General features: G+C 51.6%; 35 non-coding genes across 35 annotated transcripts; all 35 read left to right on the top strand.

Annotated features, from left to right (window-relative positions):
• The first annotated feature begins 436 nt into the window (after positions 1 to 436).
• trnav-cac (transfer RNA valine (anticodon CAC)) lies at positions 437 to 509 on the top strand. The gene has a single exon. It is a non-coding gene; the product is annotated as a tRNA-Val (tRNA).
• Positions 510 to 1,404: 895 nt separating this feature from the next.
• On the top strand, positions 1,405 to 1,477 carry trnav-cac (transfer RNA valine (anticodon CAC)). The gene has a single exon. It is a non-coding gene; the product is annotated as a tRNA-Val (tRNA).
• A 209-nt stretch (positions 1,478 to 1,686) lies between these two features.
• Positions 1,687 to 1,758, top strand: trnad-guc (transfer RNA aspartic acid (anticodon GUC)). The gene has a single exon. It is a non-coding gene; the product is annotated as a tRNA-Asp (tRNA).
• A 1,309-nt stretch (positions 1,759 to 3,067) lies between these two features.
• trnav-cac (transfer RNA valine (anticodon CAC)) lies at positions 3,068 to 3,140 on the top strand. Its single transcript has one exon. It is a non-coding gene; the product is annotated as a tRNA-Val (tRNA).
• Positions 3,141 to 3,349: 209 nt separating this feature from the next.
• Positions 3,350 to 3,421, top strand: trnad-guc (transfer RNA aspartic acid (anticodon GUC)). Its single transcript has one exon. It is a non-coding gene; the product is annotated as a tRNA-Asp (tRNA).
• Positions 3,422 to 4,035: 614 nt separating this feature from the next.
• Positions 4,036 to 4,108, top strand: trnav-cac (transfer RNA valine (anticodon CAC)). The gene has a single exon. It is a non-coding gene; the product is annotated as a tRNA-Val (tRNA).
• Positions 4,109 to 4,317: 209 nt separating this feature from the next.
• On the top strand, positions 4,318 to 4,389 carry trnad-guc (transfer RNA aspartic acid (anticodon GUC)). The gene has a single exon. It is a non-coding gene; the product is annotated as a tRNA-Asp (tRNA).
• Positions 4,390 to 5,003: 614 nt separating this feature from the next.
• trnav-cac (transfer RNA valine (anticodon CAC)) lies at positions 5,004 to 5,076 on the top strand. Its single transcript has one exon. It is a non-coding gene; the product is annotated as a tRNA-Val (tRNA).
• Positions 5,077 to 5,285: 209 nt separating this feature from the next.
• trnad-guc (transfer RNA aspartic acid (anticodon GUC)) lies at positions 5,286 to 5,357 on the top strand. The gene has a single exon. It is a non-coding gene; the product is annotated as a tRNA-Asp (tRNA).
• Positions 5,358 to 5,971: 614 nt separating this feature from the next.
• On the top strand, positions 5,972 to 6,044 carry trnav-cac (transfer RNA valine (anticodon CAC)). The gene has a single exon. It is a non-coding gene; the product is annotated as a tRNA-Val (tRNA).
• An 895-nt stretch (positions 6,045 to 6,939) lies between these two features.
• trnav-cac (transfer RNA valine (anticodon CAC)) lies at positions 6,940 to 7,012 on the top strand. Its single transcript has one exon. It is a non-coding gene; the product is annotated as a tRNA-Val (tRNA).
• A 209-nt stretch (positions 7,013 to 7,221) lies between these two features.
• Positions 7,222 to 7,293, top strand: trnad-guc (transfer RNA aspartic acid (anticodon GUC)). Its single transcript has one exon. It is a non-coding gene; the product is annotated as a tRNA-Asp (tRNA).
• A 1,309-nt stretch (positions 7,294 to 8,602) lies between these two features.
• Positions 8,603 to 8,675, top strand: trnav-cac (transfer RNA valine (anticodon CAC)). The gene has a single exon. It is a non-coding gene; the product is annotated as a tRNA-Val (tRNA).
• A 209-nt stretch (positions 8,676 to 8,884) lies between these two features.
• On the top strand, positions 8,885 to 8,956 carry trnad-guc (transfer RNA aspartic acid (anticodon GUC)). The gene has a single exon. It is a non-coding gene; the product is annotated as a tRNA-Asp (tRNA).
• A 614-nt stretch (positions 8,957 to 9,570) lies between these two features.
• Positions 9,571 to 9,643, top strand: trnav-cac (transfer RNA valine (anticodon CAC)). The gene has a single exon. It is a non-coding gene; the product is annotated as a tRNA-Val (tRNA).
• A 209-nt stretch (positions 9,644 to 9,852) lies between these two features.
• trnad-guc (transfer RNA aspartic acid (anticodon GUC)) lies at positions 9,853 to 9,924 on the top strand. Its single transcript has one exon. It is a non-coding gene; the product is annotated as a tRNA-Asp (tRNA).
• A 614-nt stretch (positions 9,925 to 10,538) lies between these two features.
• trnav-cac (transfer RNA valine (anticodon CAC)) lies at positions 10,539 to 10,611 on the top strand. The gene has a single exon. It is a non-coding gene; the product is annotated as a tRNA-Val (tRNA).
• Positions 10,612 to 11,506: 895 nt separating this feature from the next.
• Positions 11,507 to 11,579, top strand: trnav-cac (transfer RNA valine (anticodon CAC)). Its single transcript has one exon. It is a non-coding gene; the product is annotated as a tRNA-Val (tRNA).
• An 895-nt stretch (positions 11,580 to 12,474) lies between these two features.
• trnav-cac (transfer RNA valine (anticodon CAC)) lies at positions 12,475 to 12,547 on the top strand. The gene has a single exon. It is a non-coding gene; the product is annotated as a tRNA-Val (tRNA).
• Positions 12,548 to 13,442: 895 nt separating this feature from the next.
• On the top strand, positions 13,443 to 13,515 carry trnav-cac (transfer RNA valine (anticodon CAC)). The gene has a single exon. It is a non-coding gene; the product is annotated as a tRNA-Val (tRNA).
• A 209-nt stretch (positions 13,516 to 13,724) lies between these two features.
• trnad-guc (transfer RNA aspartic acid (anticodon GUC)) lies at positions 13,725 to 13,796 on the top strand. Its single transcript has one exon. It is a non-coding gene; the product is annotated as a tRNA-Asp (tRNA).
• A 614-nt stretch (positions 13,797 to 14,410) lies between these two features.
• On the top strand, positions 14,411 to 14,483 carry trnav-cac (transfer RNA valine (anticodon CAC)). Its single transcript has one exon. It is a non-coding gene; the product is annotated as a tRNA-Val (tRNA).
• A 209-nt stretch (positions 14,484 to 14,692) lies between these two features.
• On the top strand, positions 14,693 to 14,764 carry trnad-guc (transfer RNA aspartic acid (anticodon GUC)). The gene has a single exon. It is a non-coding gene; the product is annotated as a tRNA-Asp (tRNA).
• Positions 14,765 to 15,660: 896 nt separating this feature from the next.
• On the top strand, positions 15,661 to 15,732 carry trnad-guc (transfer RNA aspartic acid (anticodon GUC)). Its single transcript has one exon. It is a non-coding gene; the product is annotated as a tRNA-Asp (tRNA).
• An 896-nt stretch (positions 15,733 to 16,628) lies between these two features.
• trnad-guc (transfer RNA aspartic acid (anticodon GUC)) lies at positions 16,629 to 16,700 on the top strand. Its single transcript has one exon. It is a non-coding gene; the product is annotated as a tRNA-Asp (tRNA).
• A 614-nt stretch (positions 16,701 to 17,314) lies between these two features.
• On the top strand, positions 17,315 to 17,387 carry trnav-cac (transfer RNA valine (anticodon CAC)). Its single transcript has one exon. It is a non-coding gene; the product is annotated as a tRNA-Val (tRNA).
• A 209-nt stretch (positions 17,388 to 17,596) lies between these two features.
• Positions 17,597 to 17,668, top strand: trnad-guc (transfer RNA aspartic acid (anticodon GUC)). Its single transcript has one exon. It is a non-coding gene; the product is annotated as a tRNA-Asp (tRNA).
• A 614-nt stretch (positions 17,669 to 18,282) lies between these two features.
• Positions 18,283 to 18,355, top strand: trnav-cac (transfer RNA valine (anticodon CAC)). The gene has a single exon. It is a non-coding gene; the product is annotated as a tRNA-Val (tRNA).
• A 209-nt stretch (positions 18,356 to 18,564) lies between these two features.
• Positions 18,565 to 18,636, top strand: trnad-guc (transfer RNA aspartic acid (anticodon GUC)). Its single transcript has one exon. It is a non-coding gene; the product is annotated as a tRNA-Asp (tRNA).
• Positions 18,637 to 19,532: 896 nt separating this feature from the next.
• On the top strand, positions 19,533 to 19,604 carry trnad-guc (transfer RNA aspartic acid (anticodon GUC)). Its single transcript has one exon. It is a non-coding gene; the product is annotated as a tRNA-Asp (tRNA).
• A 614-nt stretch (positions 19,605 to 20,218) lies between these two features.
• trnav-cac (transfer RNA valine (anticodon CAC)) lies at positions 20,219 to 20,291 on the top strand. Its single transcript has one exon. It is a non-coding gene; the product is annotated as a tRNA-Val (tRNA).
• A 209-nt stretch (positions 20,292 to 20,500) lies between these two features.
• trnad-guc (transfer RNA aspartic acid (anticodon GUC)) lies at positions 20,501 to 20,572 on the top strand. The gene has a single exon. It is a non-coding gene; the product is annotated as a tRNA-Asp (tRNA).
• A 614-nt stretch (positions 20,573 to 21,186) lies between these two features.
• On the top strand, positions 21,187 to 21,259 carry trnav-cac (transfer RNA valine (anticodon CAC)). Its single transcript has one exon. It is a non-coding gene; the product is annotated as a tRNA-Val (tRNA).
• A 209-nt stretch (positions 21,260 to 21,468) lies between these two features.
• trnad-guc (transfer RNA aspartic acid (anticodon GUC)) lies at positions 21,469 to 21,540 on the top strand. Its single transcript has one exon. It is a non-coding gene; the product is annotated as a tRNA-Asp (tRNA).
• Positions 21,541 to 22,154: 614 nt separating this feature from the next.
• trnav-cac (transfer RNA valine (anticodon CAC)) lies at positions 22,155 to 22,227 on the top strand. Its single transcript has one exon. It is a non-coding gene; the product is annotated as a tRNA-Val (tRNA).
• Positions 22,228 to 23,143: the final 916 nt, after the last annotated feature.

The following is a 23,143-nucleotide window of genomic DNA, read 5'->3' as shown; positions in this document are numbered from 1 at the left end:
GGACCTAGGCCGTTTGCACGAACGTCATTGCTTGAAGTCCTATTATGATCCGCGTTAAGCCGTGGCTGCCCCTCCAGGCTGTTTGGGTTCTCCGTAATGTCGAAGTGCCATGTCACTGTCCACCATGACCCGAACGGCAGACTGTCTGTTTGGCCAGCGGCTGGTTTCTGTAGTGTAGTGGTTATCACGTTTGCCTAACACGCGAAAGGTCCCCGGATCGATGCCGGGCGGAAACGCAAGGCTTACTAAAGCCAGGATTAGCGTCTCTTCTCTTTGCTACCTGTTTAATCCTCGTCTTGACTTGTGTGGCTTTTATTTTCCAAATAAAAGCAATGCGGCTGCCCCTCCAGTCTGTTTGGGTTCTCCGGAATGTCGAAGTGCCATGTGACTGTCCACCATGAGCCGAACGGGAGACTGTCTGTTTGCTCAGCGGCTGGTTTCTGTAGTGTAGTGGTTATCACGTTCGCCTCACACGCGAAAGGTCCCCGGATCGATGCCGGGCAGAAACACAAGGCGCGTCTCTTCTCTTTTCTAGCCGTTTAATCCTCGTCTTGACCTCTGTGGCTTTTATTTTCAAGGTCTTAGGATTTGGCCAATTTTAGCTGATATGAAAAGAAAAAAAACAGGACTAAGTGCAGCCTAAAGGAATTCGTTCAAAGTGTCGTCCATGCTTTCGTAGTGGTGGTTCTCCCACAGCCCCACTGGCCCTGCGCAGTCGTCCTCGTTAGTGTAGTGGACAGTATCTCCGCCTGTCACGTGGATGACCGGGGTTCGATTCCCCGACGGGTAGAAAGGTGATTTTCTTGCGCTATGTAGATTTGCAAAACAATTCGCTTCGCAAACCGTGGCAGCTGTTGGAGAAACGTGTTTTAAAGTGAATGCGTTGGCCGGCAATCGAACCCGGGTCAACTGCTTGGAAGGCAGCTATGCTCACCACTATACCACCAACGCCACAGCGGGCTGAAGCTGGACCTAGGCCGTTTGCACGAACGTCATTGCTTGAAGTCCTATTATGATCCGCGTTAAGCCGTGGCTGCCCCTCCAGGCTGTTTGGGTTCTCCGTAATATCGAAGTGCCATGTCACTGTCCACCATGACCCGAACGGCAGACTGTCTGTTTGGCCAGCGGCTGGTTTCTGTAGTGTAGTGGTTATCACGTTTGCCTAACACGCGAAAGGTCCCCGGATCGATGCCGGGCGGAAACGCAAGGCTTACTAAAGCCAGGATTAGCGTCTCTTCTCTTTGCTACCTGTTTAATCCTCGTCTTGACTTGTGTGGCTTTTATTTTCCAAATAAAAGCAATGCGGCTGCCCCTCCAGTCTGTTTGGGTTCTCCGGAATGTCGAAGTGCCATGCGACTGTCCACCATGAGCCGAACGGGAGACTGTCTGTTTGCTCAGCGGCTGGTTTCTGTAGTGTAGTGGTTATCACGTTCGCCTCACACGCGAAAGGTCCCCGGATCGATGCCGGGCAGAAACACAAGGCGCGTCTCTTCTCTTTGCTAGCCGTTTAATCCTCGTCTTGACCTCTGTGGCTTTTATTTTCAAGGTCTTAGGATTTGGCCAATTTTAGCTGATATCAAAAGAAAAAAAACAGGACTAAGTGCAGCCTAAAGGAATTCGTTCAAAGTGTCGTCCATGCTTTCGTAGTGGTGGTTCTCCCACAGCCCCACTGGCCCTGCGCAGTCGTCCTCGTTAGTATAGTGGACAGTATCTCCGCCTGTCACGCGGAAGACCGGGGTTCGATTCCCCGACGGGGAGAAAGGTGATTTTCTTGCGCTATGTAGATTTGCAAAACAATTCGCTTCGCAAACCGTGGCAGCTGTTGGAGAAACGTGTTTTAAAGTGAATGCGTTGGCCGGGAATCGAACCCGGGTCAACTGCTTGGAAGGCAGCTATGCTCACCACTATACAACCAACACCACAGCGGGCGGAAGCTGGACCTAGGCCGTTTGCACGAACGTCATTGCTTGAAGTCCTATTATGATCCGCGTTAAGCCGTGGCTGCCCCTCCAGGCTGTTTGCGTTCTCCGTAATGTCGAAGTGCCATGTCACTGTCCACCATGACCCGAATGGCAGACTGTTTGTTTGGCCAGCGGCTGGTTTCTGTAGTGTAGTGGTTATCACGTTTGCCTAACACACGAAAGGTCCCTGGATCGATGCCGGGCGGAAACGCAAGGCTTACTAAAGCCAGGATTAGCGTCTCTTCTCTTTGCTACCTGTTTAATCCTCGTCTTGACTTGTGTGGCTTTTATTTTCCAAATAAAAGCAATGCGGCTGCCCCTCCAGTCTGTTTGGGTTCTCCGGAATGTCGAAGTGCCATGTGACTGTCCACCATGAGCCGAACGGGAGACTGTCTGTTTGCTCAGCGGCTGGTTTCTGTAGTGTAGTGGTTATCACGTTCGCCTCACACGCGAAAGCTCCCCGGATCGATGCCGGGCAGAAACACAAGGTGCGTCTCTTCTCTTTTCTAGCCGTTTAATCCTCGTCTTGACCTCTGTGGCTTTTATTTTCAAGGTCTTAGGATTTGGCCAATTTTAGCTGATATCAAAAGAAAAAAAACAGGACTAAGTGCAGCCTAAAGGAATTCGTTCAAAGTGTCGTCCATGCTTTCGTAGTGGTGGTTCTCCCACAGCCCCACTGGCCCTGCGCAGTCGTCCTCGTTAGTGTAGTGGACAGTATCTCCGCCTGTCACGTGGATGACCGGGGTTCGATTCCCCGACGGGTAGAAAGGTGATTTTCTTGCGCTATGTAGATTTGCAAAACAATTCGCTTCGCAAACCGTGGCAGCTGTTGGAGAAACGTGTTTTAAAGTGAATGCGTTGGCCGGCAATCGAACCCGGGTCAACTGCTTGGAAGGCAGCTATGCTCACCACTATTCCACCAACGCCACAGCGGGCTGAAGCTGGACCTAGGCCGTTTGCACGAACGTCATTGCTTGAAGTCCTATTATGATCCGCGTTAAGCCGTGGCTGCCCCTCCAGGCTGTTTGGGTTCTCCGTAATATCGAAGTGCCATGTCACTGTCCACCATGACCCGAACGGCAGACTGTCTGTTTGGCCAGCGGCTGGTTTCTGTAGTGTAGTGGTTATCACGTTCGCCTCACACGCGAAAGGTCCCCGGATCGATGCCGGGCAGAAACACAAGGCGCGTCTCTTCTCTTTGCTAGCCGTTTAATCCTCGTCTTGACCTCTGTGGCTTTTATTTTCAAGGTCTTAGGATTTGGCCAATTTTAGCTGATATCAAAAGAAAAAAAACAGGACTAAGTGCAGCCTAAAGGAATTCGTTCAAAGTGTCGTCCATGCTTTCGTAGTGGTGGTTCTCCCACAGCCCCACTGGCCCTGCGCAGTCGTCCTCGTTAGTATAGTGGACAGTATCTCCGCCTGTCACGCGGAAGACCGGGGTTCGATTCCCCGACGGGGAGAAAGGTGATTTTCTTGCGCTATGTAGATTTGCAAAACAATTCGCTTCGCAAACCGTGGCAGCTGTTGGAGAAACGTGTTTTAAAGTGAATGCGTTGGCCGGTAATCGAACCCGGGTCAACTGCTTGGAAGGCAGCTATGCTCACCACTATACCACCAACGCCACAGCGGGCGGAAGCTGGACCTAGGCCGTTTGCACGAACGTCATTGCTTGAAGTCCTATTATGATCCGCGTTAAGCCGTGGCTGCCCCTCCAGGCTGTTTGGGTTCTCCGTAATGTCGAAGTGCCATGTCACTGTCCACCATGACCCGAACGGCAGACTGTCTGTTTGGCCAGCGGCTGGTTTCTGTAGTGTAGTGGTTATCACGTTTGCCTAACACGCGAAAGGTCCCCGGATCGATGCCGGGCGGAAACGCAAGGCTTACTAAAGCCAGGATTAGCGTCTCTTCTCTTTGCTACCTGTTTAATCCTCGTCTTGACTTGTGTGGCTTTTATTTTCCAAATAAAAGCAATGCGGCTGCCCCTCCAGTCTGTTTGGGTTCTCCGGAATGTCGAAGTGCCATGTGACTGTCCACCATGAGCCGAACGGCAGACTGTCTGTTTGGCCAGCGGCTGGTTTCTGTAGTGTAGTGGTTATCACGTTCGCCTCACACGCGAAAGGTCCCCGGATCGATGCCGGGCAGAAACACAAGGCGCGTCTCTTCTCTTTGCTAGCCGTTTAATCCTCGTCTTGACCTCTGTGGCTTTTATTTTCAAGGTCTTAGGATTTGGCCAATTTTAGCTGATATCAAAAGAAAAAAAACAGGACTAAATGCAGCCTAAAGGAATTCGTTCAAAGTGTCGTCCATGCTTTCGTAGTGGTGGTTCTCCCACAGCCCCACTGGCCCTGCGCAGTCGTCCTCGTTAGTATAGTGGACAGTATCTCCGCCTGTCACGCGGAAGACCGGGGTTCGATTCCCCGACGGGGAGAAAGGTGATTTTCTTGCGCTATGTAGATTTGCAAAACAATTCGCTTCGCAAACCGTGGCAGCTGTTGGAGAAACGTGTTTTAAAGTGAATGCGTTGGCCGGGAATCGAACCCGGGTCAACTGCTTGGAAGGCAGCTATGCTCACCACTATACAACCAACACCACAGCGGGCGGAAGCTGGACCTAGGCCGTTTGCACGAACGTCATTGCTTGAAGTCCTATTATGATCCGCGTTAAGCCGTGGCTGCCCCTCCAGGCTGTTTGCGTTCTCCGTAATGTCGAAGTGCCATGTCACTGTCCACCATGACCCGAATGGCAGACTGTTTGTTTGGCCAGCGGCTGGTTTCTGTAGTGTAGTGGTTATCACGTTTGCCTAACACACGAAAGGTCCCTGGATCGATGCCGGGCGGAAACGCAAGGCTTACTAAAGCCAGGATTAGCGTCTCTTCTCTTTGCTACCTGTTTAATCCTCGTCTTGACTTGTGTGGCTTTTATTTTCCAAATAAAAGCAATGCGGCTGCCCCTCCAGTCTGTTTGGGTTCTCCGGAATGTCGAAGTGCCATGTGACTGTCCACCATGAGCCGAACGGGAGACTGTCTGTTTGCTCAGCGGCTGGTTTCTGTAGTGTAGTGGTTATCACGTTCGCCTCACACGCGAAAGGTCCCCGGATCGATGCCGGGCAGAAACACAAGGCGCGTCTCTTCTCTTTGCTAGCCGTTTAATCCTCGTCTTGACCTCTGTGGCTTTTATTTTCAAGGTCTTAGGATTTGGCCAATTTTAGCTGATATCAAAAGAAAAAAAACAGGACTAAATGCAGCCTAAAGGAATTCGTTCAAAGTGTCGTCCATGCTTTCGTAGTGGTGGTTCTCCCACAGCCCCACTGGCCCTGCGCAGTCGTCCTCGTTAGTATAGTGGACAGTATCTCCGCCTGTCACGCGGAAGACCGGGGTTCGATTCCCCGACGGGGAGAAAGGTGATTTTCTTGCGCTATGTAGATTTGCAAAACAATTCGCTTCGCAAACCGTGGCAGCTGTTGGAGAAACGTGTTTTAAAGTGAATGCGTTGGCCGGGAATCGAACCCGGGTCAACTGCTTGGAAGGCAGCTATGCTCACCACTATACAACCAACACCACAGCGGGCGGAAGCTGGACCTAGGCCGTTTGCACGAACGTCATTGCTTGAAGTCCTATTATGATCCGCGTTAAGCCGTGGCTGCCCCTCCAGGCTGTTTGCGTTCTCCGTAATGTCGAAGTGCCATGTCACTGTCCACCATGACCCGAATGGCAGACTGTTTGTTTGGCCAGCGGCTGGTTTCTGTAGTGTAGTGGTTATCACGTTTGCCTAACACACGAAAGGTCCCTGGATCGATGCCGGGCGGAAACGCAAGGCTTACTAAAGCCAGGATTAGCGTCTCTTCTCTTTGCTACCTGTTTAATCCTCGTCTTGACTTGTGTGGCTTTTATTTTCCAAATAAAAGCAATGCGGCTGCCCCTCCAGTCTGTTTGGGTTCTCCGGAATGTCGAAGTGCCATGTGACTGTCCACCATGAGCCGAACGGGAGACTGTCTGTTTGCTCAGCGGCTGGTTTCTGTAGTGTAGTGGTTATCACGTTCGCCTCACACGCGAAAGGTCCCCGGATCGATGCCGGGCAGAAACACAAGGCGCGTCTCTTCTCTTTTCTAGCCGTTTAATCCTCGTCTTGACCTCTGTGGCTTTTATTTTCAAGGTCTTAGGATTTGGCCAATTTTAGCTGATATCAAAAGAAAAAAAACAGGACTAAGTGCAGCCTAAAGGAATTCGTTCAAAGTGTCGTCCATGCTTTCGTAGTGGTGGTTCTCCCACAGCCCCACTGGCCCTGCGCAGTCGTCCTCGTTAGTGTAGTGGACAGTATCTCCGCCTGTCACGTGGATGACCGGGGTTCGATTCCCCGACGGGTAGAAAGGTGATTTTCTTGCGCTATGTAGATTTGCAAAACAATTCGCTTCGCAAACCGTGGCAGCTGTTGGAGAAACGTGTTTTAAAGTGAATGCGTTGGCCGGCAATCGAACCCGGGTCAACTGCTTGGAAGGCAGCTATGCTCACCACTATACCACCAACGCCACAGCAGGCTGAAGCTGGACCTAGGCCGTTTGCACGAACGTCATTGCTTGAAGTCCTATTATGATCCGCGTTAAGCCGTGGCTGCCCCTCCAGGCTGTTTGGGTTCTCCGTAATATCGAAGTGCCATGTCACTGTCCACCATGACCCGAACGGCAGACTGTCTGTTTGGCCAGCGGCTGGTTTCTGTAGTGTAGTGGTTATCACGTTTGCCTAACACGCGAAAGGTCCCCGGATCGATGCCGGGCGGAAACGCAAGGCTTACTAAAGCCAGGATTAGCGTCTCTTCTCTTTGCTACCTGTTTAATCCTCGTCTTGACTTGTGTGGCTTTTATTTTCCAAATAAAAGCAATGCGGCTGCCCCTCCAGTCTGTTTGGGTTCTCCGGAATGTCGAAGTGCCATGCGACTGTCCACCATGAGCCGAACGGGAGACTGTCTGTTTGCTCAGCGGCTGGTTTCTGTAGTGTAGTGGTTATCACGTTCGCCTCACACGCGAAAGGTCCCCGGATCGATGCCGGGCAGAAACACAAGGCGCGTCTCTTCTCTTTGCTAGCCGTTTAATCCTCGTCTTGACCTCTGTGGCTTTTATTTTCAAGGTCTTAGGATTTGGCCAATTTTAGCTGATATCAAAAGAAAAAAAACAGGACTAAGTGCAGCCTAAAGGAATTCGTTCAAAGTGTCGTCCATGCTTTCGTAGTGGTGGTTCTCCCACAGCCCCACTGGCCCTGCGCAGTCGTCCTCGTTAGTATAGTGGACAGTATCTCCGCCTGTCACGCGGAAGACCGGGGTTCGATTCCCCGACGGGGAGAAAGGTGATTTTCTTGCGCTATGTAGATTTGCAAAACAATTCGCTTCGCAAACCGTGGCAGCTGTTGGAGAAACGTGTTTTAAAGTGAATGCGTTGGCCGGGAATCGAACCCGGGTCAACTGCTTGGAAGGCAGCTATGCTCACCACTATACAACCAACACCACAGCGGGCGGAAGCTGGACCTAGGCCGTTTGCACGAACGTCATTGCTTGAAGTCCTATTATGATCCGCGTTAAGCCGTGGCTGCCCCTCCAGGCTGTTTGCGTTCTCCGTAATGTCGAAGTGCCATGTCACTGTCCACCATGACCCGAATGGCAGACTGTTTGTTTGGCCAGCGGCTGGTTTCTGTAGTGTAGTGGTTATCACGTTTGCCTAACACACGAAAGGTCCCTGGATCGATGCCGGGCGGAAACGCAAGGCTTACTAAAGCCAGGATTAGCGTCTCTTCTCTTTGCTACCTGTTTAATCCTCGTCTTGACTTGTGTGGCTTTTATTTTCCAAATAAAAGCAATGCGGCTGCCCCTCCAGTCTGTTTGGGTTCTCCGGAATGTCGAAGTGCCATGTGACTGTCCACCATGAGCCGAACGGGAGACTGTCTGTTTGCTCAGCGGCTGGTTTCTGTAGTGTAGTGGTTATCACGTTCGCCTCACACGCGAAAGCTCCCCGGATCGATGCCGGGCAGAAACACAAGGTGCGTCTCTTCTCTTTTCTAGCCGTTTAATCCTCGTCTTGACCTCTGTGGCTTTTATTTTCAAGGTCTTAGGATTTGGCCAATTTTAGCTGATATCAAAAGAAAAAAAACAGGACTAAGTGCAGCCTAAAGGAATTCGTTCAAAGTGTCGTCCATGCTTTCGTAGTGGTGGTTCTCCCACAGCCCCACTGGCCCTGCGCAGTCGTCCTCGTTAGTGTAGTGGACAGTATCTCCGCCTGTCACGTGGATGACCGGGGTTCGATTCCCCGACGGGTAGAAAGGTGATTTTCTTGCGCTATGTAGATTTGCAAAACAATTCGCTTCGCAAACCGTGGCAGCTGTTGGAGAAACGTGTTTTAAAGTGAATGCGTTGGCCGGCAATCGAACCCGGGTCAACTGCTTGGAAGGCAGCTATGCTCACCACTATACCACCAACGCCACAGCGGGCTGAAGCTGGACCTAGGCCGTTTGCACGAACGTCATTGCTTGAAGTCCTATTATGATCCGCGTTAAGCCGTGGCTGCCCCTCCAGGCTGTTTGGGTTCTCCGTAATATCGAAGTGCCATGTCACTGTCCACCATGACCCGAACGGCAGACTGTCTGTTTGGCCAGCGGCTGGTTTCTGTAGTGTAGTGGTTATCACGTTCGCCTCACACGCGAAAGGTCCCCGGATCGATGCCGGGCAGAAACACAAGGCGCGTCTCTTCTCTTTGCTAGCCGTTTAATCCTCGTCTTGACCTCTGTGGCTTTTATTTTCAAGGTCTTAGGATTTGGCCAATTTTAGCTGATATCAAAAGAAAAAAAACAGGACTAAGTGCAGCCTAAAGGAATTCGTTCAAAGTGTCGTCCATGCTTTCGTAGTGGTGGTTCTCCCACAGCCCCACTGGCCCTGCGCAGTCGTCCTCGTTAGTATAGTGGACAGTATCTCCGCCTGTCACGCGGAAGACCGGGGTTCGATTCCCCGACGGGGAGAAAGGTGATTTTCTTGCGCTATGTAGATTTGCAAAACAATTCGCTTCGCAAACCGTGGCAGCTGTTGGAGAAACGTGTTTTAAAGTGAATGCGTTGGCCGGTAATCGAACCCGGGTCAACTGCTTGGAAGGCAGCTATGCTCACCACTATACCACCAACGCCACAGCGGGCGGAAGCTGGACCTAGGCCGTTTGCACGAACGTCATTGCTTGAAGTCCTATTATGATCCGCGTTAAGCCGTGGCTGCCCCTCCAGGCTGTTTGGGTTCTCCGTAATGTCGAAGTGCCATGTCACTGTCCACCATGACCCGAACGGCAGACTGTCTGTTTGGCCAGCGGCTGGTTTCTGTAGTGTAGTGGTTATCACGTTTGCCTAACACGCGAAAGGTCCCCGGATCGATGCCGGGCGGAAACGCAAGGCTTACTAAAGCCAGGATTAGCGTCTCTTCTCTTTGCTACCTGTTTAATCCTCGTCTTGACTTGTGTGGCTTTTATTTTCCAAATAAAAGCAATGCGGCTGCCCCTCCAGTCTGTTTGGGTTCTCCGGAATGTCGAAGTGCCATGTGACTGTCCACCATGAGCCGAACGGGAGACTGTCTGTTTGCTCAGCGGCTGGTTTCTGTAGTGTAGTGGTTATCACGTTCGCCTCACACGCGAAAGGTCCCCGGATCGATGCCGGGCAGAAACACAAGGCGCGTCTCTTCTCTTTGCTAGCCGTTTAATCCTCGTCTTGACCTCTGTGGCTTTTATTTTCAAGGTCTTAGGATTTGGCCAATTTTAGCTGATATCAAAAGAAAAAAAACAGGACTAAGTGCAGCCTAAAGGAATTCGTTCAAAGTGTCGTCCATGCTTTCGTAGTGGTGGTTCTCCCACAGCCCCACTGGCCCTGCGCAGTCGTCCTCGTTAGTATAGTGGACAGTATCTCCGCCTGTCACGCGGAAGACCGGGGTTCGATTCCCCGACGGGGAGAAAGGTGATTTTCTTGCGCTATGTAGATTTGCAAAACAATTCGCTTCGCAAACCGTGGCAGCTGTTGGAGAAACGTGTTTTAAAGTGAATGCGTTGGCCGGCAATCGAACCCGGGTCAACTGCTTGGAAGGCAGCTATGCTCACCACTATACCACCAACGCCACAGCGGGCTGAAGCTGGACCTAGGCCGTTTGCACGAACGTCATTGCTTGAAGTCCTATTATGATCCGCGTTAAGCCGTGGCTGCCCCTCCAGGCTGTTTGGGTTCTCCGTAATATCGAAGTGCCATGTCACTGTCCACCATGACCCGAACGGCAGACTGTCTGTTTGGCCAGCGGCTGGTTTCTGTAGTGTAGTGGTTATCACGTTTGCCTAACACGCGAAAGGTCCCCGGATCGATGCCGGGCGGAAACGCAAGGCTTACTAAAGCCAGGATTAGCGTCTCTTCTCTTTGCTACCTGTTTAATCCTCGTCTTGACTTGTGTGGCTTTTATTTTCCAAATAAAAGCAATGCGGCTGCCCCTCCAGTCTGTTTGGGTTCTCCGGAATGTCGAAGTGCCATGTGACTGTCCACCATGAGCCGAACGGGAGACTGTCTGTTTGCTCAGCGGCTGGTTTCTGTAGTGTAGTGGTTATCACGTTCGCCTCACACGCGAAAGGTCCCCGGATCGATGCCGGGCAGAAACACAAGGCGCGTCTCTTCTCTTTGCTAGCCGTTTAATCCTCGTCTTGACCTCTGTGGCTTTTATTTTCAAGGTCTTAGGATTTGGCCAATTTTAGCTGATATCAAAAGAAAAAAAACAGGACTAAGTGCAGCCTAAAGGAATTCGTTCAAAGTGTCGTCCATGCTTTCGTAGTGGTGGTTCTCCCACAGCCCCACTGGCCCTGCGCAGTCGTCCTCGTTAGTATAGTGGACAGTATCTCCGCCTGTCACGCGGAAGACCGGGGTTTGATTCCCCGACGGGGAGAAAGGTGATTTTCTTGCGCTATGTAGATTTGCAAAACAATTCGCTTCGCAAACCGTGGCAGCTGTTGGAGAAACGTGTTTTAAAGTGAATGCGTTGGCCGGCAATCGAACCCGGGTCAACTGCTTGGAAGGCAGCTATGCTCACCACTATACCACCAACGCCACAGCGGGCGGAAGCTGGACCTAGGCCGTTTGCACGAACGTCATTGCTTGAAGTCCTATTATGATCCGCGTTAAGCCGTGGCTGCCCCTCCAGACTGTTTGGGTTCTCCGTAATGTCGAAGTGCCATGTCACTGTCCACCATGACCCGAACGGCAGACTGTCTGTTTGGCCAGCGGCTGGTTTCTGTAGTGTAGTTGTTATCACGTTTGCCTAACACGCGAAAGGTCCCCGGATCGATGCCGGGCGGAAACGCAAGGCTTACTAAAGCCAGGATTAGCGTCTCTTCTCTTTGCTACCTGTTTAATCCTCGTCTTGACTTGTGTGGCTTTTATTTTCCAAATAAAAGCAATGCGGCTGCCCCTCCAGTCTGTTTGGGTTCTCCGGAATGTCGAAGTGCCATGTGACTGTCCACCATGAGCCGAACGGGAGACTGTCTGTTTGCTCAGCGGCTGGTTTCTGTAGTGTAGTGGTTATCACGTTCGCCTCACACGCGAAAGGTCCCCGGATCGATGCCGGGCAGAAACACAAGGCGCGTCTCTTCTCTTTGCTAGCCGTTTAATCCTCGTCTTGACCTCTGTGGCTTTTATTTTCAAGGTCTTAGGATTTGGCCAATTTTAGCTGATATCAAAAGAAAAAAAACAGGACTAAGTGCAGCCTAAAGGAATTCGTTCAAAGTGTCGTCCATGCTTTCGTAGTGGTGGTTCTCCCACAGCCCCACTGGCCCTGCGCAGTCGTCCTCGTTAGTATAGTGGACAGTATCTCCGCCTGTCACGCGGAATACCGGGGTTCGATTCCCCGACGGGGAGAAAGGTGATTTTCTTGCGCTATGTAGATTTGCAAAACAATTCGCTTCGCAAACCGTGGCAGCTGTTGGAGAAACGTGTTTTAAAGTGAATGCGTTGGCCGGCAATCGAACCCGGGTCAACTGCTTGGAAGGCAGCTATGCTCACCACTATACCACCAACGCCACAGCGGGCGGAAGCTGGACCTAGGCCGTTTGCACGAACGTCATTGCTTGAAGTCCTATTATGATCCGCGTTAAGCCGTGGCTGCCCCTCCAGGCTGTTTGGGTTCTCCATAATGTCGAAGTGCCATGTCACTGTCCACCATGACCCGAACGGCAGACTGTCTGTTTGGCCAGCGGCTGGTTTCTGTAGTGTAGTGGTTATCACGTTTGCCTAACACGCGAAAGGTCCCCGGATCGATGCCGGGCGGAAACGCAAGGCTTACTAAAGCCAGGATTAGCGTCTCTTCTCTTTGCTACCTGTTTAATCCTCGTCTTGACTTGTGTGGCTTTTATTTTCCAAATAAAAGCAATGCGGCTGCCCCTCCAGTCTGTTTGGGTTCTCCGGAATGTCGAAGTGCCATGTGACTGTCCACCATGAGCCGAACGGGAGACTGTCTGTTTGCTCAGCGGCTGGTTTCTGTAGTGTAGTGGTTATCACGTTCGCCTCACACGCGAAAGGTCCCCGGATCGATGCCGGGCAGAAACACAAGGCGCGTCTCTTCTCTTTGCTAGCCGTTTAATCCTCGTCTTGACCTCTGTGGCTTTTATTTTCAAGGTCTTAGGATTTGGCCAATTTTAGCTGATATCAAAAGAAAAAAAACAGGACTAAGTGCAGCCTAAAGGAATTCGTTCAAAGTGTCGTCCATGCTTTCGTAGTGGTGGTTCTCCCACAGCCCCACTGGCCCTGCGCAGTCGTCCTCGTTAGTATGGTGGTCAGTATCTCCGCCTGTCACGCGGAAGACCGGGGTTCGATTCCCCGACGGGGAGAAAGGTGATTTTCTTGCGCTATGTAGATTTGCAAAACAATTCGCTTCGCAAACCGTGGCAGCTGTTGGAGAAACGTGTTTTAAAGTGAATGCGTTGGCCGGCAATCGAACCCGGGTCAACTGCTTGGAAGGCAGCTATGCTCACCACTATACCACCAACGCCACAGCGGGCGGAAGCTGGACCTAGGCCGTTTGCACGAACGTCATTGCTTGAAGTCCTATTATGATCCGCGTTAAGCCGTGGCTGCCCCTCCAGGCTGTTTGGGTTCTCCGTAATGTCGAAGTGCCATGTCACTGTCCACCATGACCCGAACGGCAGACTGTCTGTTTGGCCAGCGGCTGGTTTCTGTAGTGTAGTGGTTATCACGTTTGCCTAACACGCGAAAGGTCCCCGGATCGATGCCGGGCGGAAACGCAAGGCTTACTAAAGCCAGGATTAGCGTCTCTTCTCTTTGCTACCTGTTTAATCCTCGTCTTGACTTGTGTGGCTTTTATTTTCCAAATAAAAGCAATGCGGCTGCCCCTCCAGTCTGTTTGGGTTCTCCGGAATGTCGAAGTGCCATGTGACTGTCCACCATGAGCCGAACGGGAGACTGTCTGTTTGCTCAGCGGCTGGTTTCTGTAGTGTAGTGGTTATCACGTTCGCCTCACACGCGAAAGGTCCCCGGATCGATGCCGGGCAGAAACACAAGGCGCGTCTCTTCTCTTTGCTAGCCGTTTAATCCTCGTCTTGACCTCTGTGGCTTTTATTTTCAAGGTCTTAGGATTTGGCCAATTTTAGCTGATATCAAAAGAAAAAAAACAGGACTAAGTGCAGCCTAAAGGAATTCGTTCAAAGTGTCGTCCATGCTTTCGTAGTGGTGGTTCTCCCACAGCCCCACTGGCCCTGCGCAGTCGTCCTCGTTAGTATAGTGGACAGTATCTCCGCCTGTCACGCGGAAGACCGGGGTTCGATTCCCCGACGGGGAGAAAGGTGATTTTCTTGCGCTATGTAGATTTGCAAAACAATTCGCTTCGCAAACCGTGGCAGCTGTTGGAGAAACGTGTTTTAAAGTGAATGCGTTGGCCGGCAATCGAACCCGGGTCAACTGCTTGGAAGGCAGCTATGCTCACCACTATACCACCAACGCCACAGCGGGCTGAAGCTGGACCTAGGCCGTTTGCACGAACGTCATTGCTTGAAGTCCTATTATGATCCGCGTTAAGCCGTGGCTGCCCCTCCAGGCTGTTTGGGTTCTCCGTAATGTCGAAGTGCCATGTCACTGTCCACCATGACCCGAACGGCAGACTGTCTGTTTGGCCAGCGGCTGGTTTCTGTAGTGTAGTGGTTATCACGTTTGCCTAACACGCGAAAGGTCCCCGGATCGATGCCGGGCGGAAACGCAAGGCTTACTAAAGCCAGGATTAGCGTCTCTTCTCTTTGCTACCTGTTTAATCCTCGTCTTGACTTGTGTGGCTTTTATTTTCCAAATAAAAGCAATGCGGCTGCCCCTCCAGTCTGTTTGGGTTCTCCGGAATGTCGAAGTGCCATGTGACTGTCCACCATGAGCCGAACGGGAGACTGTCTGTTTGCTCAGCGGCTGGTTTCTGTAGTGTAGTGGTTATCACGTTCGCCTCACACGCGAAAGGTCCCCGGATCGATGCCGGGCAGAAACACAAGGCGCGTCTCTTCTCTTTGCTAGCCGTTTAATCCTCGTCTTGACCTCTGTGGCTTTTATTTTCAAGGTCTTAGGATTTGGCCAATTTTAGCTGATATCAAAAGAAAAAAAACAGGACTAAGTGCAGCCTAAAGGAATTCGTTCAAAGTGTCGTCCATGCTTTCGTAGTGGTGGTTCTCCCACAGCCCCACTGGCCCTGCGCAGTCGTCCTCGTTAGTATAGTGGACAGTATCTCCGCCTGTCACGCGGAAGACCGGGGTTCGATTCCCCGACGGGGAGAAAGGTGATTTTCTTGCGCTATGTAGATTTGCAAAACAATTCGCTTCGCAAACCGTGGCAGCTGTTGGAGAAACGTGTTTTAAAGTGAATGCGTTGGCCGGCAATCGAACCCGGGTCAACTGCTTGGAAGGCAGCTATGCTCACCACTATACCACCAACGCCACAGCGGGCGGAAGCTGGACCTAGGCCGTTTGCACGAACGTCATTGCTTGAAGTCCTATTATGATCCGCGTTAAGCCGTGGCTGCCCCTCCAGGCTGTTTGGGTTCTCCGTAATGTCGAAGTGCCATGTCACTGTCCACCATGACCCGAACGGCAGACTGTCTGTTTGGCCAGCGGCTGGTTTCTGTAGTGTAGTGGTTATCACGTTTGCCTAACACGCGAAAGGTCCCCGGATCGATGCCGGGCGGAAACGCAAGGCTTACTAAAGCCAGGATTAGCGTCTCTTCTCTTTGCTACCTGTTTAATCCTCGTCTTGACTTGTGTGGCTTTTATTTTCCAAATAAAAGCAATGCGGCTGCCCCTCCAGTCTGTTTGGGTTCTCCGGAATGTCGAAGTGCCATGTGACTGTCCACCATGAGCCGAACGGGAGACTGTCTGTTTGCTCAGCGGCTGGTTTCTGTAGTGTAGTGGTTATCACGTTCGCCTCACACGCGAAAGGTCCCCGGATTGATGCCGGGCAGAAACACAAGGCGCGTCTCTTCTCTTTGCTAGCCGTTTAATCCTCGTCTTGACCTCTGTGGCTTTTATTTTCAAGGTCTTAGGATTTGGCCAATTTTAGCTGATATCAAAAGAAAAAAAACAGGACTAAGTGCAGCCTAAAGGAATTCGTTCAAAGTGTCGTCCATGCTTTCGTAGTGGTGGTTCTCCCACAGCCCCACTGGCCCTGCGCAGTCGTCCTCGTTAGTATAGTGGACAGTATCTCCGCCTGTCACGCGGAAGACCGGGGTTCGATTCCCCGACGGGGAGAAAGGTGATTTTCTTGCGCTATGTAGATTTGCAAAACAATTCGCTTCGCAAACCGTGGCAGCTGTTGGAGAAACGTGTTTTAAAGTGAATGCGTTGGCCGGCAATCGAACCCGGGTCAACTGCTTGGAAGGCAGCTATGCTCACCACTATACCACCAACGCCACAGCGGGCGGAAGCTGGACCTAGGCCGTTTGCACGAACGTCATTGCTTGAAGTCCTATTATGATCCGCGTTAAGCCGTGGCTGCCCCTCCAGGCTGTTTGGGTTCTCCGTAATGTCGAAGTGCCATGTCACTGTCCACCATGACCCGAACGGCAGACTGTCTGTTTGGCCAGCGGCTGGTTTCTGTAGTGTAGTGGTTATCACGTTTGCCTAACACGCGAAAGGTCCCCGGATCGATGCCGGGCGGAAACGCAAGGCTTACTAAAGCCAGGATTAGCGTCTCTTCTCTTTGCTACCTGTTTAATCCTCGTCTTGACTTGTGTGGCTTTTATTTTCCAAATAAAAGCAATGCGGCTGCCCCTCCAGTCTGTTTGGGTTCTCCGGAATGTCGAAGTGCCATGTGACTGTCCACCATGAGCCGAACGGGAGACTGTCTGTTTGCTCAGCGGCTGGTTTCTGTAGTGTAGTGGTTATCACGTTCGCCTCACACGCGAAAGGTCCCCGGATTGATGCCGGGCAGAAACACAAGGCGCGTCTCTTCTCTTTGCTAGCCGTTTAATCCTCGTCTTGACCTCTGTGGCTTTTATTTTCAAGGTCTTAGGATTTGGCCAATTTTAGCTGATATCAAAAGAAAAAAAACAGGACTAAGTGCAGCCTAAAGGAATTCGTTCAAAGTGTCGTCCATGCTTTCGTAGTGGTGGTTCTCCCACAGCCCCACTGGCCCTGCGCAGTCGTCCTCGTTAGTATAGTGGACAGTATCTCCGCCTGTCACGCGGAAGACCGGGGTTCGATTCCCCGACGGGGAGAAAGGTGATTTTCTTGCGCTATGTAGATTTGCAAAACAATTCGCTTCGCAAACCGTGGCAGCTGTTGGAGAAACGTGTTTTAAAGTGAATGCGTTGGCCGGCAATCGAACCCGGGTCAACTGCTTGGAAGGCAGCTATGCTCACCACTATACCACCAACGCCACAGCGGGCGGAAGCTGGACCTAGGCCGTTTGCACGAACGTCATTGCTTGAAGTCCTATTATGATCCGCGTTAAGCCGTGGCTGCCCCTCCAGGCTGTTTGGGTTCTCCGTAATGTCGAAGTGCCATGTCACTGTCCACCATGACCCGAACGGCAGACTGTCTGTTTGGCCAGCGGCTGGTTTCTGTAGTGTAGTGGTTATCACGTTTGCCTAACACGCGAAAGGTCCCCGGATCGATGCCGGGCGGAAACGCAAGGCTTACTAAAGCCAGGATTAGCGTCTCTTCTCTTTGCTACCTGTTTAATCCTCGTCTTGACTTGTGTGGCTTTTATTTTCCAAATAAAAGCAATGCGGCTGCCCCTCCAGTCTGTTTGGGTTCTCCGGAATGTCGAAGTGCCATGTGACTGTCCACCATGAGCCGAACGGGAGACTGTCTGTTTGCTCAGCGGCTGGTTTCTGTAGTGTAGTGGTTATCACGTTCGCCTCACACGCGAAAGGTCCCCGGATCGATGCCGGGCAGAAACACAAGGCGCGTCTCTTCTCTTTGCTAGCCGTTTAATCCTCGTCTTGACCTCTGTGGCTTTTATTTTCAAGGTCTTAGGATTTGGCCAATTTTAGCTGATATCAAAAGAAAAAAAACAGGACTAAGTGCAGCCTAAAGGAATTCGTTCAAAGTGTCGTCCATGCTTTCGTAGTGGTGGTTCTCCCACAGCCCCACTGGCCCTGCGCAGTCGTCCTCGTTAGTATAGTGGACAGTATCTCCGCCTGTCACGCGGAAGACCGGGGTTCGATTCCCCGACGGGGAGAAAGGTGATTTTCTTGCGCTATGTAGATTTGCAAAACAATTCGCTTCGCAAACCGTGGCAGCTGTTGGAGAAACGTGTTTTAAAGTGAATGCGTTGGCCGGCAATCGAACCCGGGTCAACTGCTTGGAAGGCAGCTATGCTCACCACTATACCACCAACGCCACAGCGGGCTGAAGCTGGACCTAGGCCGTTTGCACGAACGTCATTGCTTGAAGTCCTATTATGATCCGCGTTAAGCCGTGGCTGCCCCTCCAGGCTGTTTGGGTTCTCCGTAATGTCGAAGTGCCATGTCACTGTCCACCATGACCCGAACGGCAGACTGTCTGTTTGGCCAGCGGCTGGTTTCTGTAGTGTAGTGGTTATCACGTTTGCCTAACACGCGAAAGGTCCCCGGATCGATGCCGGGCGGAAACGCAAGGCTTACTAAAGCCAGGATTAGCGTCTCTTCTCTTTGCTACCTGTTTAATCCTCGTCTTGACTTGTGTGGCTTTTATTTTCCAAATAAAAGCAATGCGGCTGCCCCTCCAGTCTGTTTGGGTTCTCCGGAATGTCGAAGTGCCATGTGACTGTCCACCATGAGCCGAACGGGAGACTGTCTGTTTGCTCAGCGGCTGGTTTCTGTAGTGTAGTGGTTATCACGTTCGCCTCACACGCGAAAGGTCCCCGGATCGATGCCGGGCAGAAACACAAGGCGCGTCTCTTCTCTTTGCTAGCCGTTTAATCCTCGTCTTGACCTCTGTGGCTTTTATTTTCAAGGTCTTAGGATTTGGCCAATTTTAGCTGATATCAAAAGAAAAAAAACAGGACTAAGTGCAGCCTAAAGGAATTCGTTCAAAGTGTCGTCCATGCTTTCGTAGTGGTGGTTCTCCCACAGCCCCACTGGCCCTGCGCAGTCGTCCTCGTTAGTATAGTGGACAGTATCTCCGCCTGTCACGCGGAAGACCGGGGTTCGATTCCCCGACGGGGAGAAAGGTGATTTTCTTGCGCTATGTAGATTTGCAAAACAATTCGCTTCGCAAACCGTGGCAGCTGTTGGAGAAACGTGTTTTAAAGTGAATGCGTTGGCCGGCAATCGAACCCGGGTCAACTGCTTGGAAGGCAGCTATGCTCACCACTATACCACCAACGCCACAGCGGGCGGAAGCTGGACCTAGGCCGTTTGCACGAACGTCATTGCTTGAAGTCCTATTATGATCCGCGTTAAGCCGTGGCTGCCCCTCCAGGCTGTTTGGGTTCTCCGTAATGTCGAAGTGCCATGTCACTGTCCACCATGACCCGAACGGCAGACTGTCTGTTTGGCCAGCGGCTGGTTTCTGTAGTGTAGTGGTTATCACGTTTGCCTAACACGCGAAAGGTCCCCGGATCGATGCCGGGCGGAAACGCAAGGCTTACTAAAGCCAGGATTAGCGTCTCTTCTCTTTGCTACCTGTTTAATCCTCGTCTTGACTTGTGTGGCTTTTATTTTCCAAATAAAAGCAATGCGGCTGCCCCTCCAGTCTGTTTGGGTTCTCCGGAATGTCGAAGTGCCATGTGACTGTCCACCATGAGCCGAACGGGAGACTGTCTGTTTGCTCAGCGGCTGGTTTCTGTAGTGTAGTGGTTATCACGTTCGCCTCACACGCGAAAGGTCCCCGGATTGATGCCGGGCAGAAACACAAGGCGCGTCTCTTCTCTTTGCTAGCCGTTTAATCCTCGTCTTGACCTCTGTGGCTTTTATTTTCAAGGTCTTAGGATTTGGCCAATTTTAGCTGATATCAAAAGAAAAAAAACAGGACTAAGTGCAGCCTAAAGGAATTCGTTCAAAGTGTCGTCCATGCTTTCGTAGTGGTGGTTCTCCCACAGCCCCACTGGCCCTGCGCAGTCGTCCTCGTTAGTATAGTGGACAGTATCTCCGCCTGTCACGCGGAAGACCGGGGTTCGATTCCCCGACGGGGAGAAAGGTGATTTTCTTGCGCTATGTAGATTTGCAAAACAATTCGCTTCGCAAACCGTGGCAGCTGTTGGAGAAACGTGTTTTAAAGTGAATGCGTTGGCCGGCAATCGAACCCGGGTCAACTGCTTGGAAGGCAGCTATGCTCACCACTATACCACCAACGCCACAGCGGGCGGAAGCTGGACCTAGGCCGTTTGCACGAACGTCATTGCTTGAAGTCCTATTATGATCCGCGTTAAGCCATGGCTGCCCCTCCAGGCTGTTTGGGTTCTCCGTAATGTCGAAGTGCCATGTCACTGTCCACCATGACCCGAACGGCAGACTGTCTGTTTGGCCAGCGGCTGGTTTCTGTAGTGTAGTTGTTATCACGTTTGCCTAACACGCGAAAGGTCCCCGGATCGATGCCGGGCGGAAACGCAAGGCTTACTAAAGCCAGGATTAGCGTCTCTTCTCTTTGCTACCTGTTTAATCCTCGTCTTGACTTGTGTGGCTTTTATTTTCCAAATAAAAGCAATGCGGCTGCCCCTCCAGTCTGTTTGGGTTCTCCGGAATGTCGAAGTGCCATGTGACTGTCCACCATGAGCCGAACGGGAGACTGTCTGTTTGCTCAGCGGCTGGTTTCTGTAGTGTAGTGGTTATCACGTTCGCCTCACACGCGAAAGGTCCCCGGATCGATGCCGGGCAGAAACACAAGGCGCGTCTCTTCTCTTTGCTAGCCGTTTAATCCTCGTCTTGACCTCTGTGGCTTTTATTTTCAAGGTCTTAGGATTTGGCCAATTTTAGCTGATATCAAAAGAAAAAAAACAGGACTAAGTGCAGCCTAAAGGAATTCGTTCAAAGTGTCGTCCATGCTTTCGTAGTGGTGGTTCTCCCACAGCCCCACTGGCCCTGCGCAGTCGTCCTCGTTAGTATAGTGGACAGTATCTCCGCCTGTCACGCGGAAGACCGGGGTTCGATTCCCCGACGGGGAGAAAGGTGATTTTCTTGCGCTATGTAGATTTGCAAAACAATTCGCTTCGCAAACCGTGGCAGCTGTTGGAGAAACGTGTTTTAAAGTGAATGCGTTGGCCGGCAATCGAACCCGGGTCAACTGCTTGGAAGGCAGCTATGCTCACCACTATACCACCAACGCCACAGCGGGCGGAAGCTGGACCTAGGCCGTTTGCACGAACGTCATTGCTTGAAGTCCTATTATGATCCGCGTTAAGCCGTGGCTGCCCCTCCAGGCTGTTTGGGTTCTCCGTAATGTCGAAGTGCCATGTCACTGTCCACCATGACCCGAACGGCAGACTGTCTGTTTGGCCAGCGGCTGGTTTCTGTAGTGTAGTGGTTATCACGTTTGCCTAACACGCGAAAGGTCCCCGGATCGATGCCGGGCGGAAACGCAAGGCTTACTAAAGCCAGGATTAGCGTCTCTTCTCTTTGCTACCTGTTTAATCCTCGTCTTGACTTGTGTGGCTTTTATTTTCCAAATAAAAGCAATGCGGCTGCCCCTCCAGTCTGTTTGGGTTCTCCGGAATGTCGAAGTGCCATGTGACTGTCCACCATGAGCCGAACGGGAGACTGTCTGTTTGCTCAGCGGCTGGTTTCTGTAGTGTAGTGGTTATCACGTTCGCCTCACACGCGAAAGGTCCCCGGATCGATGCCGGGCAGAAACACAAGGCGCGTCTCTTCTCTTTGCTAGCCGTTTAATCCTCGTCTTGACCTCTGTGGCTTTTATTTTCAAGGTCTTAGGATTTGGCCAATTTTAGCTGATATCAAAAGAAAAAAAACAGGACTAAGTGCAGCCTAAAGGAATTCGTTCAAAGTGTCGTCCATGCTTTCGTAGTGGTGGTTCTCCCACAGCCCCACTGGCCCTGCGCAGTCGTCCTCGTTAGTATAGTGGACAGTATCTCCGCCTGTCACGCGGAAGACCGGGGTTCGATTCCCCGACGGGGAGAAAGGTGATTTTCTTGCGCTATGTAGATTTGCAAAACAATTCGCTTCGCAAACCGTGGCAGCTGTTGGAGAAACGTGTTTTAAAGTGAATGCGTTGGCCGGCAATCGAACCCGGGTCAACTGCTTGGAAGGCAGCTATGCTCACCACTATACCACCAACGCCACAGCGGGCGGAAGCTGGACCTAGGCCGTTTGCACGAACGTCATTGCTTGAAGTCCTATTATGATCCGCGTTAAGCCGTGGCTGCCCCTCCAGGCTGTTTGGGTTCTCCGTAATGTCGAAGTGCCATGTCACTGTCCACCATGACCCGAACGGCAGACTGTCTGTTTGGCCAGCGGCTGGTTTCTGTAGTGTAGTGGTTATCACGTTTGCCTAACACGCGAAAGGTCCCCGGATCGATGCCGGGCGGAAACGCAAGGCTTACTAAAGCCAGGATTAGCGTCTCTTCTCTTTGCTACCTGTTTAATCCTCGTCTTGACTTGTGTGGCTTTTATTTTCCAAATAAAAGCAATGCGGCTGCCCCTCCAGTCTGTTTGGGTTCTCCGGAATGTCGAAGTGCCATGTGACTGTCCACCATGAGCCGAACGGGAGACTGTCTGTTTGCTCAGCGGCTGGTTTCTGTAGTGTAGTGGTTATCACGTTCGCCTCACACGCGAAAGGTCCCCGGATCGATGCCGGGCAGAAACACAAGGCGCGTCTCTTCTCTTTGCTAGCCGTTTAATCCTCGTCTTGACCTCTGTGGCTTTTATTTTCAAGGTCTTAGGATTTGGCCAATTTTAGCTGATATCAAAAGAAAAAAAACAGGACTAAGTGCAGCCTAAAGGAATTCGTTCAAAGTGTCGTCCATGCTTTCGTAGTGGTGGTTCTCCCACAGCCCCACTGGCCCTGCGCAGTCGTCCTCGTTAGTATAGTGGACAGTATCTTCGCCTGTCACGCGGAAGACCGGGGTTCGATTCCCCGACGGGGAGAAAGGTGATTTTCTTGCGCTATGTAGATTTGCAAAACAATTCGCTTCGCAAACCGTGGCAGCTGTTGGAGAAACGTGTTTTAAAGTGAATGCGTTGGCCGGCAATCGAACCCGGGTCAACTGCTTGGAAGGCAGCTATGCTCACCACTATACCACCAACGCCACAGCGGGCGGAAGCTGGACCTAGGCCGTTTGCACGAACGTCATTGCTTGAAGTCCTATTATGATCCGCGTTAAGCCGTGGCTGCCCCTCCAGGCTGTTTGGGTTCTCCGTAATGTCGAAGTGCCATGTCACTGTCCACCATGACCCGAACGGCAGACTGTCTGTTTGGCCAGCGGCTGGTTTCTGTAGTGTAGTTGTTATCACGTTTGCCTAACACGCGAAAGGTCCCCGGATCGATGCCGGGCGGAAACGCAAGGCTTACTAAAGCCAGGATTAGCGTCTCTTCTCTTTGCTACCTGTTTAATCCTCGTCTTGACTTGTGTGGCTTTTATTTTCCAAATAAAAGCAATGCGGCTGCCCCTCCAGTCTGTTTGGGTTCTCCGGAATGTCGAAGTGCCATGTGACTGTCCACCATGAGCCGAACGGGAGACTGTCTGTTTGCTCAGCGGCTGGTTTCTGTAGTGTAGTGGTTA

This window comes from Hoplias malabaricus, chromosome 15, assembly GCF_029633855.1.
Source record: "Hoplias malabaricus isolate fHopMal1 chromosome 15, fHopMal1.hap1, whole genome shotgun sequence".
In the NCBI taxonomy this organism is placed as follows: Eukaryota; Metazoa; Chordata; class Actinopteri; order Characiformes; family Erythrinidae; genus Hoplias; species Hoplias malabaricus.
This window is presented reverse-complemented; position numbering and strand designations above follow the sequence as displayed.